The 13499-nt window shown below is 46.5% G+C and overlaps 1 protein-coding gene across 6 annotated transcripts in view; it reads right to left on the bottom strand.

The window, feature by feature from the left end:
* The window catches only part of LOC147102895 (endonuclease V-like), a 305524-nt gene that overhangs the window by 253049 nt on the left and 38976 nt on the right, over nucleotides 1-13499 (bottom strand). The gene's annotated exons all lie outside the window — the stretch shown is intronic.

The raw sequence follows: 13499 nt of genomic DNA, 5'->3' as shown, positions 1-13499 counted from the left end.
AAGATGTGGCTGCAATGCCAAAAGGTTATTGACAGAGCTGAGTTGTCAGGTTAAGAATCCTACCTCTCGGTTCAACTCCTCTCTCTTCATAACACTCCCCTCCCCCACTACCCTTCACTCTCCTACAATCACTGCACCACACTTCACTTCACCTCCTTCTCCTCCTACTCACACACTCTGCACCTCCTACTCTCGCCAGTATTGCAACCCTCACTTCCCCACACCTCACATCTTGCACACATCTGCGCTATTCGATCATGACAGGCACATTCTCAAAACAGCTCACAAGACTGTCACCTCACATACTTCCTTCTCTCTTGCGGGAGAAGGTTGTGTACAACATGAGGCAGGAGATGTCGACTGGAGAAGCTAGAAACAAACTGTACACCCTCTCCCCACTTGAGGAGGATGTGCTGGATATCACAGGCAGGAGGGGCGAGTCATGCCCGTGGCAAGGCTGCAGGAGATGTTGCGCAGGGTCTGTTCACACCGAATGCACTTTTTCCCCTTCTTACTTCTATCTCATCCCACACACTCTGCATGACAAACCACAGCTGCTTTACTCATTCTTCTCTTCACATTAAAGGCTAACCCTTGTCCTTCTCTTTCTATTCAGGTGCTGAAAATGTCGAGGCCCCTGTGCCAGTGCAGGGAGAGGAGGGCAGCCTTCCTGAACATGCAGCTTCAGAGACTGGCACCACATGTACTTTAGAGGCTAGGCTAGAGATGGGGTCTTCATGTGGCAAATCACCAGGCACCAGTGTGCAGGAGCTAGGGCAGGGGGATAGGATGCCAAAGGTGCCAGCTCGCTGGAGTACGAGATCATATATTGGCTCTGCCGCAGAGGACTCAGATGCTGACTTTGACGACCCAGGCTACTGCTCCTGCTTTTTCTCCTCCTTCTCTTCCACTTCTTGTTCCCAGGTGGTAGTAAGGGCTGGTTGCTCTGTATAACGAAGTTATTCAGCATACAAACATAAATCTGGAAACACGGTCAGGGTTGTCTTGCAGGGCTCCTCCCAAACAATCCAGACAGCGGAGGCATTGCATGAGCATGCCGATGGTCCGCTCGATGATATTTCTGGTAGCAGCATGGCTCTCATTGTTGGCGAGTTCTGCGTCTATGCCCGGGTTCCTGACAGGAGTCATGAACCATGTCCGGGGGGAATATCCCTTGTCACCAAGTAGCCAGCCTGTGACCTGATTGGAATAAAGGCAGCACAAATGAATGAATCGTGACTGCTGCCAGGAAACTGGGCATGGACCTGCAGAATGTGCCGCCTGTGGTCACAAGCAAGCTACACTTTCAGGGAGTTTGCCTTTCAATTGAGTGATGGGGAGCACGCAGGATCACGTGGCTGCAGTCTGTCGCACCATGAACCATGGGGAAGCCTGCAATGTGGGCGAAGCCTAGTGCTCTCTCGAACTGCTTCCCTCTGTGCATGGGTAATGTGATGTATGTGTTCTTCCTGGTGTAGAGGGCTTTAGTCATCTGATACAGAGGCGTACAGCAAACTACGATATGTCATTGCTGTCACTCGCTGCAGCCTGGAATGACACAGTGGCATTAAAGTTAAGGGCCATGGTTACCTTAACAGCCAAAGACAGTGCTGTCCATGCACTGGTTTGGGGCTCCAATTTTGGCTGCAGCAGGTGACATAGCTCCGTGATAGCCTTCTTTGTGATGTGCAGGAGCCTCACATTGCTCCTCGATGAAGATGAAGTATGAGACGTGCTCCCTGAAGACCCGCTGTGGGTACGGCCTTCCCATTCCTCTTCTCCCAGCAGCTCCTGCTCTCTCCTGTCTTATTTGCTCCTTCCACCCACCCAACCCCAAAGGCTGACCTACCAGATCATCCATGGTCTAAAACCATTGTGGAACCCTTATTTAAATATTATGAGATTACTGAATCATTCTGGCGTGCGCTCTGGGCGCCTATGGAGCAGCTAAATCCAATATGGCGGGGGCACACTTCTGGCGCGGGAAAATTGCGCGCATGCCGCCCGTCATATTGGATCCTTAGACGCCCATTTACGCCTGAAATACGGGCGTGGCCGATCCAATTTCTAGGTCTAAATGTTGGCCAAGTGCAATCTTTTCCATTAAGGTTTTGATAAATGTCTGGTGTGTAACTGTGTTTTGTAAATCCCAGAGACGTTTGCAGTGCACACTGCGTTTGAAATTCCTACATGGAACCATCAAACTAACGAGCAAATGATATCTGTGTAATGGATGCGTGGTTGTACAATGTTGCCCAATTTTACTTTAAATGCAAACTATTTGTACTCATGCAAAATGCTTTTACCCCCAGCATACGCTCTGACACTGGGTTTCTGCCGACCACCGTGTCCGTGAAACTTTGGCTCTCTGAGGCTAGCACAGCTGTTCGGACTGCAAAACAGTGGCACTACCAAGGGGCTGCAATTGGATCATATCTGTCTTTCCAGCGCTTGTCTCTTTACCTTTCAACACAAGGGCAAAATAAAGAAGTGTTCACACAGGCAAGACAAATGAAGGAGGCAGAGTTGAGTAGCACAGAAAGTTAGAACACGTTGACCATTCATCTTTGGGACCCGCATATAAATCCACCCAGACTGATGGGATGAAGGTATTCTTGCTGATGAAATCAAAACCCTTAAAATAAATCAAAAGAATGGCTAGTGTGGAAAAAGGAAATACTGACATAAGTGTGGTGAAATAGATGCTCTGCTGAGAATGTAGCTAAGGCACACTGTTGGGACAGAATACTGTCTTTACTTTTTATTTGGCCTATGTTAAACCTGGCCTGGCACTAGAACTGGATCCAAAAATTCGAAAAGTGTTCCATTTTCCCCATCCAAATAGCTCTCATCATGATAATCCAAACGTTATCTGAAAAGATAGCCTGATAAATGCACACTAAAAGCTGAGCAACCAAGGGGGGGAAAAAAAGTTAAACCTTGGAAACCGGTTCCCTGGTTCGAATCATTATTGTAAAGATTGACGATTTAACAAAGCCCACCTCCCCCCAACAAGGACATTAGGAGTAACTGGTGCTTATGTTTAGGTTAAATGATTGTCACAGTGAAACATGCCAAAAATCACAGGACAGTTGTGGGGAATTCCAAGATCCACAAAAATGAATGTAGGGATGGATATATGTCACACAATGATGAATGGTATTGACTATTTGCAGCATTTTGGTAGCAAAACAGGAATGCATTAAATTATATCTTCCAGGTGAGGCGTGCACCAAACTCATACAGGCAGTAGGTCTGAGAGCAGAAGTCGTGGACCCTCACCATCTTGTTGTGTAAATTATGATCAGCGAGTCTATTGCTATTTGCTACTGGAAAGTGCCTAGGATTCATGAAGTAAGTGCACAATTCATGTTCAGGCTACTTCCATGGTACACATACCTGGTCAAGAATCGGGCACACGGACATTTTATTGACCAGATTTGAACATCAAGAGAGTGGCTTGAACAGGGATAGTGTGCCTACATTGCTTTGTCAGCTGTGGCTCAGTGGGTCGCACTCTCGCTTCTGAGTCAGAAGGTCATGGGTTCAAGTCCCACTCCAGAGCACAAATCTGGGCTGACGCTCTCAGTGCAGTGTTGAGGGAGTGCTGCACTGTCGGAGGTGCCGTCTTTCGGATGAGACATTAAACTGAGGCCCCTTCTGCCCTCTCAGGTGGACATAATGGATCCCATGGCACTATTCAAAGAAGAGCAGGGGAGTTATTCCTAGTGTCTTAGCCAACTCTCAACCAATACCTAAAAACAGATTATCTGGTCATTATCACATTGCTATTTGTGGGGACTTGCTGTGAGCAAATTGGACGTCACGTCTCCTATATTACAACAGTGACTACACTTCAAGAGTACTTCATTGGCTGTAAAGTGCTTTGGGACATCCTGAGGTCATGAAAGGTGCGATATAAATGCAAGTCTTTCTTTCTTTTCTCACATCACGAACTAATTGCCATGCAAAGTGCAGTGGCCACAATGGAAAAAGGTGCCAGAAACTGTCACTTTCACTCGCTTTGAGACTTTTTCAGAAAATTAAGTGACCCTGGGTTAAAATCATGCTGCACGGACACATTTATCACAGAAAGTCAAACTGAGACAAGTCACTTACCCTGCTTCTGCTGCTATGAGCTTCTTGAAGCCATTTTGCCGATGTCACATCCATAAAAACATCATGGAGAAAATGGAAGTGCACGGCATTCTGACTTTTATATGATTAAAGCACTAATTTTGCACTGTAAAGTGAGAAAATAAGATTTTTCTACCCAAGGAGAAAAGCCCTTTATTTTGTGCGAAAAGGTGGGAAGCACAAATCAGGACCTTTGAATCTAGGGCCAAGAATGAAGTTAGAGCAAATTTATTATTTAAAACACCACTAAATAACAAAACTCATGAAAATGTCAAATCTGGGCATTTTGATTTCGAATGAAGGGATGGATGTAAAATGAGATGTTTGCTGTGGGCTCGAGTCTTTACAACATGGGACCGGTTCAAACCAGTTTTCCCAGTTGGCTTCACTGGCTCTGGATTGAACCCAAGAGTACATACATCTTAAAGATTAGTAAGCACTTATTTGAATAATACGAATGCTTTTAAGGCAATCAAATTCAACAGTGGCTTTGATTATATGGCAGAGCCATCTATTAAATTGCTGCATTATTACAGTTCTGTCACAAAATGTAATCTGTGCAATTTATATAATGAACATTATAATCCCAGGTGTGATTAAGATACAAATGATATATCAAAGAAAATGTAGTAATTTCATTGCATTATTATGTCTCAATGCAGTTGCTAGGTGTTCAAATGTTACTTTGCACTATACTGTAATAGTATGGAAGGGGGAAACACAGATTAGCTTAGCAGTTGGCACTGTACACATCAGCTGGTAAGGAAGCCTGACCTGTTTTGTTAGTTATAGTGAATATAAATCAAGATGCCAGGAGCAATGTTCCCTTTAAGCCGAGCAGCCGTGTAGCGCTCTGCAGGTCCCGTGCAGCCGTGTAGCGCTCTGCAGGTCCCGTGCAGCCGTGTAGCGCTCTGCAGGTCCCGTGCAGCCGTGTAGCGCTCTGCAGGTCCCGTGCAGCCGTGTAGCGCTCTGCAGGTCCCGTGCAGCCGTGTAGCGCTCTGCAGGTCCCGTGCAGCCGTGTAGCGCTCTGCAGGTCCCGTGCAGCCGTGTAGCATTCTGCAGGTCCCGTGCAGCCGTGTAGCATTCTGCAGGTCCCGTGCAGCCGTGTAGCCCTCTGCAGGTCCCGTGCAGCCGGTTTTTAAATTGAAAAACCGCGCATGCCGTTGAATGGCCGTCAAAGGGGCTGCGTCGTCTAAAAAAAAAAAGAGGGAACATTGGCCAAGGTTTTTCTTGAGGTGAGCCTCCTACTTGTTAAGATATGTTCTCCACTTCCCTCGTTCTTGGGGAATCCCTGCGACATTCATTGTCCCCAGCCAATAAGGCTGGCAACCTGTGCCTAAGGCTCCACCAATCCTGCTCACAAACTGGGCAGCAGGAATTTTATAGTAGCAAACTTGCGCGGTGTGAAAACATCCACCGTCTGATCAGCGCTTTTGGATATTTTTCCAAATATCTTTAAAAATATTAAAATGGCAGAAGCATTGACATTGACATTAGAGTCTCTAATTGATCTGAACACTTTTAACATCTTCACTCCACAATACCATAAATCACTTAGCATGCATCCCACTCAGCAAAGCTACAGTAACATCATACAGTGTCTTGTGGGACCATGGACTGAAGTGCAGTAACAAAGGAACACCTTTCATAATGAATGAATTCAGGTTTGGCACTGATGTTTTGAAAGACAGGGTTAACTGCTTCTGTTAAGAATCTATTTTCAGCACCTGTGAAGAGACGCTCGGTCACTCGACCAGGAAACACCAAGACTGGTTCGACGAGAATGACCAGGAGATCCAGGAGCGAATAAACCGCAAGTGCAAGGTATTCCTGATCTGGAAACAGCAACACAACTCGAGAGCAAGAAAGCAGCTCTACAGACGCCTGAAGGCCGAGGTCCAACAATAAACTCGTGACCTACATATATAGAAACATAGAAGATAGGAGCAGGAGTAGGCTATTCGGCCCCTCGAGCCTGCTCCGCCATTCAATGTGATCATGGCTGATCATCCAATTTCAGTACCCGGTCCCTGCTTTCTCCCCATACCCCTGGATCCCTTTAGCCTTAAGAAATATATCCAACCCCTTCTTGAATATATTTAATGAATTGGCTTCTACTACCTTCTGTGGTAGAGAATTCCACAGGTTCACCACTCTCTGGGTGAAGAAATTCCTCCTCATCTGACCGAAAGAACAGATGGTGGGTGGAGAAAGCGCAGGAGATCCAGAGACTAGCTGACAACCATGACATGCATGGATTCTTTAGTGCAGTCAAGACCACCTACGGCCCAAGCACCCAAGGTCCTACCCCACTGCGGGCCAAGAACGGCGAGGTACCCTTCAAGGACAGGGAGGCAGTCAGTGCCCGCTGGAAGGAGCACTTCGAAGATCTCCTTAACTGAGACTCTGTCTTCGATGCGAGTGTCCTCAACTCCATCCTGCAGCATGCTACCCGCCACCACCTCAGCATAACCCCAGCCCTGTATGAGGTTGAAAAGACCATCCGACAACTGAAGAACAACAAGGCCTCAGGAGCAGATGGAATCCCCGCCGAGGCACTAAAACATGGCGGAGAAGCACTACTGGCGCAAATTCATGAACTAATTTCTCTTATCTGGAAGGAGGAGAGCATGCCAGGGGATCTCAGAGGCACCGTAATTGTGACCATCTTCAAGAAAGATTTTGGTAATTACAGAGGAGTTTCCCTGCTGTCTGCCACAGGAAAAGTCATCGCAAGAATCCTCCTCAATCGTCTTCTCCCAGTGACTGAAGAGCTCCTCCCAGAGTTGCAACGCGGATTCTGCCCACTAAGGGGCACAATGGACATGATCTTCACCGCGCATCAATTACAAGAGAAATGCAGGGAACAGCACCAACCGCTGTACATGGCCTTCTTTGACCTCACAAAGGCCTTTAACACTGTCAACCGTGAGGGATTATGGAGTGTCCTCCTCAAATGCGGCTGCCCTCAAAAGTTTGTCACCATCCTCCGTCTGCTTCACGGCAACATACAAGCTGTGATCCTGACCAATGGTTCCACCACAGATCCAATTCACGTATGGACTGGGGTCAAGCAAGGCTGTGTCATCGCACCAACTCTTTTCGATCTTTCTTGCTGCAATGCTCCATCTCACCCTCAGTAAGCTCTCCGCTGGAGTGGAGCTAATTTGCAGAACAAACGGGAAACTGTTCAACCTCCATCGCCTCCAGTCCAGATCCAAGGTCGTCCCATCCTCTGTCGTTGAATTACAGTATGCAGACGACGCTTGCGTCTGCGCACACTCGGAGGTCGAACTCCAAACCATCGTCAACACCTTCACCGAAGCGTACGAGAGCATGGGCCTTACACTCAACATCCGTAAGACAAAGGTCCTCTACCAACCTGCCCCCGCCACACAGTACTGCCCCCGATTATCAAAATCCACGACAAGGCCTTGGACAACGTGGACCACATTCCATACCTCGGGAGCCTACAGTCAGCAAGGGCTGACGTCGATGACGAAGTCCAACACCGCCTTCAGTGTGCCAGTGCAGCCTTCGGCCACCTGAGGAAGAGAGTGTTTGAAGACCAGGACCTCAAACCCGGCACCAAGCTCATGGTCTACAGAGCAGAAGTGATATCCGCCCTCTTGTATACCTCAGAGACATGGACCATGTACAGCAGGCACCTCAAAGCACTGGAGAGGTACCACCAATGCTGCATCCGCATGATCCTGCAAATCCATTGGCAGGATAGGCGCACCAACGTCAATGTTCTCGCTCAGGCCAACATCCCCAGCATCGAAGCTTTGACCACGCTCGATCAGCTCCGATGGACGGGTCACATCGTCCGCATGCCCGATATGAGACTCCCAAAACAAGCGCTCTACTCGGAGCTCCGACACGGCAAGAGAGCCCCAGGTGGGCAGAGGAAACGCTTCAAGGACACCCTCAAAGCCTCCTTGAAAAAGTGTAACATCCCCACCGACACCTGGGAATCCCTGGCCCAAGACTGCACAAAGTGGAGGAGAAGCATTCGGGAAGGCGCCGAACACCTCGAGTCTCTTCGCCGGGAGCAAGCGGAAGCCAAGCACAAGCAGCGCAAGGAGCGCATGTCAACCCAAGCACCCCACCCACCCGCCCCTTCAACCACCGTCTGCCCCACCTGTGACAGAGACTGTAGGTCCCGCACTGGACTGATCAGTCTCCTGAGAACTCATTTTTAATGTGGAAGCAAGTCATCTTCGGTTCTGAGGGACTGCCTAAGAGAAGAGAGATTTTCTCAGCAGAAGATGGTATGACAGGTATTGTGAACAGGAATTGTAAAAGAAAGCAGAATGCACTTCTATCAATTGGAATGGCACCACTTCATTGTGATTAAAGATTATTCTTCACAAAGTATAGTCACTATCTGGTTCATTGTTAAAAACTCCAAGCTATATTTCTTGTTACTAAATTTTAAGAATTGTGAATAGCCAGAGCAAGCCAGTACAATCCTATCCATTGCCTGATATTCAGTGGGAGCAATTTTCACTTTCATCAGCACTGCTGAACCCAGTCGATTTTCATCCCATTGAAATCAGATGGGATGAGCGATCTGCTCCACCAGATTAATGCCTAGACGGTGAAGGTGAAAATGACCCCGAGTCTTTAAATCCCATTGCACTTTTATTTGGCTTAATTAATTAAAATATGACCAATTTTTCACAAGTTTAAATAATACAATATTTAGGCCTATTTCTGAAATGTTCAGTGCTAGTGCGAGAGATTTTGCAGTGCACACTATTCAATGGACATTCATGCCTTTTCTACCCACACCTCAATTTTTTTCCTAAATATATTCACATATTAATTATATTTTTATACCCAAAAACATTTACATCGACTTCAGTATTATGCTTTTGAACCGTACTTTAAGTATGTCTTACAATACAGGTCAGCAACCTGTCATTTAGGTCTTAGCAAAAGTGGACGAATGCATCACCGCTGAGCAAGTCCAGTTTTCTTTCCTGTACTAAGAATAAGTTGGAGCTTTTCCAAGCAATGAAAGTTTTCTGGGACATTTCTCTTGTGCTATTGTGGGGCAGTGCCAAAGCAATACTTTGTGGATACATGCTTTTTGCACATTGGCAAAGATAAAAATCTGCCTTGATCACACAGTAAGCTTCAATATAAACTCTCCTCATTTCAAACTACACAAAAGACTGGGTCCAGGTGAGAACCTACCAACACTCAACCTTACTACTAGGGTGGAGCACTGAAGAAAGACTCCGACCTGGCGATTTGAGATAGTGTAAACGAGCTGGCAAAGCAGCGGGCATTCCCCCTCCTCCCGAATTCCATGTGTGTGGGGGTAAAGTCATGCCTGCCTTTCACTCTTGGCTTCGTGATTCTTGATGCAACAACCAAGTGGGAGGAGCATTGATGTGGTACTGAAGCAGAGCTGCAGGAGACTTCTGATGTCACCTCCACTTTGGTGCTATCTCTAGACTCCCACGAGGATGCTACGTCAGGGCTCTTTGAATGAATCATTGACTGTGCGAGTGGACCAGTGTTTTGTATTAATCTACGAGGGGAACTTTCGTCAGCAGGCGCATTTGGTGGCGGGTCGGGTGGGGTTTTTTTTGGACAGCGGGACGGGACCCCGCTGTCAACCCACCGCCACGCAACTTTCCTAGATGTCAGGTCTGTAAGGGCTGAGAAGACCGGACACGCAGCAGCGGGGGAGGCAATTCAGGTCATTATGACCTTGTTAACAGCCCATTAAAAAGTATTTTGAGCTCACCTTTACATTTTACAAGGTTGTCCATGGGGTTCATGCTGCTCGGGGATCAAGTCAGATAAGGAGGTCGGGTGTTGTATGACCATGGAATCATCTCATTACTTGACAGCTGCAAATGTGCTATCAAAGCTCCCATCTCACAGCTGTTCACTTTCCAAGCTCAGAAGCTGTTGCTTACTGCATTTGGAAGACAGATTGAGCTTTATGCAGGATGCAAGTGTTTGGAGTAAAGTCTCTATCCTGTGTCACCTCATTGGAACAACCTCTCTCACCATTGACAGATCGCTTGTCATCTCAGGTTCACCTGCCATCTATTACATCAGCACTGGTGCCCTTGAAACTATCTCACCATGGTTCTCAAAATCCTACCACGATCAGCCCCAACACCAGCAGCACCAACAACAACATCAACCTTCTCCGCAATCACCTGATGCTGTACAGAACACAGGGCATCAGCACCCAACCACACTGCTGCCCGGGAGGCCAGGGATGGCCTTACCATGGCCAGATTTACTTCACTTGACACTGTACACCCTGGCTGCCACATGATACGCCAGGTTGGCACCACCCCACACCAACAACATAAAGCATCCCTACAAAGCCATTCCTTTCACACTCATCACCATTGCGGGGGGTACCGTTATGTCTCACCATTCATTGCAACTCACTAAGCCACATCCAAAGGTCTGTCCAAGAACACAAAGTGTTGAAGATAAAGGTTTCCACGTTTGACACCACATTAACAGAAACTTTATATGAACACTGGCTAAAACACCCAAGTGCCTACCCTTGTGTGTTGTTAGATGGTATGTTTGCACTAGGATGAGGGTGAGTGTGAGGGGTTGCTTGTGAGATGGGGAAGTGATAATGTAGATAGAGAGGAATTGGTGGAGGTGCAAGGTAAGTTGGTGTAAGGATGTGCAGCAGGGGGGAAGGCAGAGTGATGAGGATGTGATGAGTGGCACAGCAGGATGAGGTTGAGTGTGGCTTTGCAGTAACGTTTCGTGATCTACTGAGATCATTGAAAGGTTTGTGCCACTGCAGCCTGGTCCTCCTGATGACATCCCTGCTTGTGTACTCCTATGCAACCAGGCTGTGTTGGTCTCCTAGGGAGGTCTCTTCTGCCCATTGGAAGGGAAGAGAACCTCCCTGCCTGCTGTGACTCATGGAGGGAGTCATGGGAGAGTCTGGGTGCAGCCGTGCACCTCTGTGCAGTCACTGGCAGTGCACCTCAATGCTGTAGAACACTGACAGCACAACTGTCAAAATAAAGTTGGCCGTGGTCCCTTTAAGGAAATCGGCTGATGACGCGTCATCAAATGACATCATCAGACCCTCTTCCTTCAATTGGCCGGCAAACGCGCTGGGCGGGCTTAACAAGCCCAATCAACATAAAATCATTCTACACAGCGGGCTGGAGCCAACAGCGGGGTCGGGACCCGCCACTGACGTCGCCCGCCAAGGTAGGGGAAATCACGGCCTATGTATTTTATTAATAAGATTCACATCCCCAGTAATTTCAAGAAGCCAACTTTTGCTGTCAGAAATACATAGGAAAATAACATCTCTGCATTTTAAATCATGTTTGTTTTCTCATTAGAGTGTAGGTTGTAGTATTTGCGCACAAAAGCCACCTACTTTTTCGTTCAATTACAAGCAAAACAAATAATTTTTATGAAGTCTAATAAATACGCCACTTACATTGACATTTATAATTTTACCACGTCCAATAACAGCCAAGATCCTGACATCATTATCACATGGTGCGTATAAGATGTTAATGATCTCTCCAGGGTAGTTGATGATTGCAGTCAGGAATTGGAAAATGTTCAGTTTGAAATAATCTTTACAATGTATGGATAAAACAATTAAAATTAATTTGCGGTGGGAGTTGATATCAAAGTGGTCTGTGTATTAATGGGAGTTGTTTGAAGTGCAGAGTTTTCCTTCACAGGGCTAGAAGCAGTTGTGTATGTTATTCAGACAGAATATCAAAACAGGTACTGTGCTGAAAACATTCAAGATATTACTGCAGGCACAATAGGTAGCGCTAACAGGGTTTTATTATACAGAATATCAACAAAGGCAGTACTGGTACTTATATTCTCTTTTGAATGTCCCTAAAGCAGTGGAATACCATGAGGTTCTCAACCTGCTTTAGCACTATAAAAATATCTCTTTATAAAGTTACATCTCTTGTAGGCAACTCTTTGTGATTATGCTGACATCATACTGCACCAATATGTCTTTGTTGATAAATCCCCCACTCCGCGGCGCCCCTTTTAACCAAAAACTGCACTCACTACGCTGAGGGCTGGTTTATAAAGAATGGCATATTTCCATCTGATTATTTCTATATTACTTCATCACTTCTGAATGGCTAACTGAAGAAGGGATGCACAATGTTTGCCGACGATACAAAGATGGGAGGGAAAGCAGTGAGTGAGGAGGACATAAAAAACCTGCAAAAGGACATAGACAGGCTAAGTGAGTGGGCAGAAATTTGGCAGATGGAATATAATGTTGGAAAGTGTGAGGTTATGCACTTTGGCAGAAAAAATCAAAGAGCAAGTTATTATCTAAATGGAAAGAAACTGCAAAGTGCTACAGTACAAAGGGATCTGGGGGTCCTGGTGCATGAAACACAGAAGGTTAGTATGCAGGTGCAGCAGGTGGTCAGGAAGGCCAATGGAATCTTGGCTTTTATTGCAAGGGGGATGGAGTATAAAAGCAGGGAAGTCTTGCTTCAGTTATACAGGGTACTGGTGAGGCCACACCTGGAATACTGCGTACAGTTTTGGTTTCCATATTTAAGAAAAGATATACTTGCTCTCGAGGCGGTTCAGAGAAGGTTCGCTCGGTTGATTCCGGAGATGAGGGGGTTGACTTATGAGGAAAGGTTGAGTAGGTTGGGCCTCTACTCATTGGAATTCAGAAGAATGAGAGGCGATCTTATCGAAACATATAAGATTGTGAGGGGGCTTGATCGGGTGGATGCGGGGAGGATGTTTCCACTGATGGGTGAGACTAGAACTAGGGGGCATAATCTTAGAATAAGGGGCTGCCGTTTCAAAACTGAGATGAGGAGAAACTTCTTCACTCAGAGGGTAGTAAATCTATGGAATTTGCTACCTCAGAAAGCTGTGGAAGCTGCGACATTAAATAAATTTAAAACGGAGATAGACAGTTTCCTAGCTGATAAGGGAATTAAGGGTTATGGGGAGCGGGCAGGGAAGTGGACGTGAGTCTAGGTTCGGATCAGCCATGATCCTATTGAATGGCGGAGCAGGCCCGAGGGGCCGTATGGCCTACTCCTGCTCCTACTTCTTATGTTATGTTCTCCACAGCGACCAAAGTTGGCCACAGTGCACTATTTAATTATTCAAAAGAACCGGCCCTTCTGAGCTTCCCGAAAATTATTAAAATACTCCAGGTGGGAAGACTTGTTCAGTCTTAATCCAGTTATCAAAGTTACAGTAACTTAATTTGTTCTACAATAACGTTATTCTTAATTCGCCATCCTGAAGACACAATTCCACTCAAAGAATCTATAAGTCTCATATTAGAAGACAGTCAACAGTACAAACTTTCTATCCATCAA

The sequence above is a fragment of the Somniosus microcephalus genome, chromosome 21 (genome assembly GCF_052327205.1).
Source record: "Somniosus microcephalus isolate GS21.2 chromosome 21, FLI_Smic_1.0, whole genome shotgun sequence".
Lineage (NCBI taxonomy): Eukaryota > Metazoa > Chordata > Chondrichthyes > Squaliformes > Somniosidae > Somniosus > Somniosus microcephalus.
This window is presented reverse-complemented; position numbering and strand designations above follow the sequence as displayed.